Source organism: Sceloporus undulatus, chromosome 7, assembly GCF_019175285.1.
Source record: "Sceloporus undulatus isolate JIND9_A2432 ecotype Alabama chromosome 7, SceUnd_v1.1, whole genome shotgun sequence".
Lineage (NCBI taxonomy): Eukaryota > Metazoa > Chordata > Lepidosauria > Squamata > Phrynosomatidae > Sceloporus > Sceloporus undulatus.
Genome location: NC_056528.1, coordinates 45,583,437 through 45,585,936, shown reverse-complemented (window position 1 = coordinate 45,585,936; position 2,500 = coordinate 45,583,437). Strand labels below are relative to the sequence as shown.

General features: G+C 41.2%; 1 long non-coding RNA gene across 1 annotated transcript in view; it reads right to left on the bottom strand.

Moving 5' to 3' along the window:
• LOC121937288 overlaps positions 1 to 2,500 on the bottom strand; it is a 95,297-nt gene that overhangs the window by 92,404 nt on the left and 393 nt on the right. The window lies entirely within an intron of this gene.

Below are 2,500 nucleotides of genomic sequence, written 5' to 3'. Positions count from 1 at the left end.
ATATAATGTTCCCTACAAACCAAGCAAAGAAAGTGGGAGACGAGGATGAAGTCCATCATACATAAAATAACAGGCAAATAATAAAATAACCAAGGCATTGATAGCTAGGCAACCCCCCGAGTGGTCGGAAATGACTTGAAGACACGCTATATATATATAGATAGATAGATAGATAGATAGAGAGAGAGAGAGAGAGAGAGAGAGACTATATATAGACTAACTGTACTCACTGTAAGAAAGAAGTTGGCAGCAGGAGCTTTCCTAGACTTCAGTCTACTTCCTCAGATGCATATTCCTGTTGTGTGCCTTGCATATAGATATGTGTGTGTGTGTGTGTGTGTGTGTGTGTGTGTGTGTGTGTGTGTGCAAGGCACACAACAAGAATATACATCAGGAAATAGACTTTAGTCCAGGAAAGCTCCAGCTGCCAACTTCTTTCTTTCAGCTACTCTCAAGGTGCTGCAAGGTCTCTCTACAGACTGACTCTACAGACTAACACAGCTATATCTTTAAATAGATGTAAAAAGTTATATATACACAGGTAGACACAGACATAGGCGTATATGTACACGCAAATTTCGTATATAGATAGTTCGATCTGAAATTCGTTTGTGCATATATGTATATGAATGTGTGTGTGTAAAACTATATCGTATATTTTTGTTGTTGTCAATCTTGGCAAGATTTCTTCCGAGGAGGTTTGGCATTGCCTTCCCTCGAGTCCATATATATATATGTGTGTGTGTGTGTGTGTGTGTGTGTGTGTGTGTGTGTAAACTTACAGCGCTTTATAAATAAAGGATAATAATAATAATAATAATAATAATAATAATAATAATAATAATATATTACAACACTGTGTGTGTGTGTGTGTGTGTATAGTTAAGCAAGGGATCCTGAGTTTTGCCAGGGTCCTCTGAAAGAGAGCCAAGCGTCTCAGGGAGGTCTCCCCTCCAAGTACTAACCAAGGGGGACCCTACTTAGTTTGCAAGATCAGACTGGTGCTCTGAGAGCATTTCGACCGTCCAATTGCATATAATTTTATAATATAGACAGACAGACTGACAAATAGACGGATAGACAGATGGAAAGACAGACAGACAGACAAGGAGATGGATGGATGGATGGATGGATGGATGGATGGATGGATGGATGGATAGATAAGTAGATGGAAAGACATATAAATAGATAGATAGACAGACAGATAGATAGATGGAAAGACATATAAATAGATAGATGATAGATATCTAGATAGATAGACGGATGGAAAGACAGACAGACAGAGGCTGAAACCTTGCAAATGAATCCTGGCCCAAATGCAAAATAATTAATACAAATGCAAATTGGGGAGGCCCTGATTTCTGGGGAAGGGGGGGATTTGGGCATTAAAAGGAAGGCAAAAGGAGTTCGAGGGAAATTTTTTTTTGGGGGGGGGGGGGGAGGTAGAAGAGAAAGAAAGAACCAATGGGACAGGAACATCTGATCTCCCCCCTCCTGCCTCCGCTGCCTCCTGCTGCGATCTCTCTCGAAGGGCAAAGCCTTGCTTGGGATCGATCTGTTTCCCTCCCCTCCATCAGACCCCGAAGTCGCTGGGTCCGGATTCACAGCCCCTGCTCAGCCTTGATGCCAAGGGGTTTCCTCCACACACCCCGAGGTTTCGGGAGGCTTGGGGCTCAGCCAGCAAATCCAGACCCATGGCTGGTCTCTCTCACCAAGACACACCCAGGAAAACTTGCCTCGGATTGCAGCCTTTCAAGCGGCCTCAAAAACAAAACACAGGATAGGAGGACAAAACTTGGCTTTTCCTCCCATTTTGGTTTTTGTCCTTTCTCTTGGCTCTCTTTGCAAGAAGTGAAGTGGATTCGGTTTCCAACTGGTTCGTTGGAAAGGATGGGTTTATTTCCATTTTTCCTTCCAACATCTCTTCCCTTTTCACATCTTCGATCCTTATTTAAATACCTTTTTGTAGATATTATAACCCCCTTTTTAAAAAAGGAAAACAGCCCTGCTCCCATTACAGACCCATCCATGTCCTTTTCCAAATCCTTCCAAATTTCCATTTCCCATTTAATTCCATTTCCATTTTTTCCTTCAAACATCTCCCCTTCACATCTTCTCTCCAAACATAAACCCCATTTATAGATATTATACCCCCCTTTAAAGAAAGAAATACAGTCCTGTTTCCATTACAGACCCATCCATGTCCCTTTCCAAACTATTTCATTCCCATTTTTCCTTCAAACATCTCCTCCTCCATCTATCCTCATATAAATCCCATTTGTAGATATTAGATATGTTAGATATAAAAGGAAAAGAGACCTCGCTTCCATGACAGATTCATCCATGTCCCTTTCCAAAGCTTTCCAAATCCAAATATGTTCTTCTTTCCCTCCCACAAACAGCAAGTTTTAAAAAAGCAGAAATGGATCCCAAGAACCAGCCAAGGAGATAGATAGATAGATAGATAGATAGATAGATAGATAGATAGATAGATAGATAG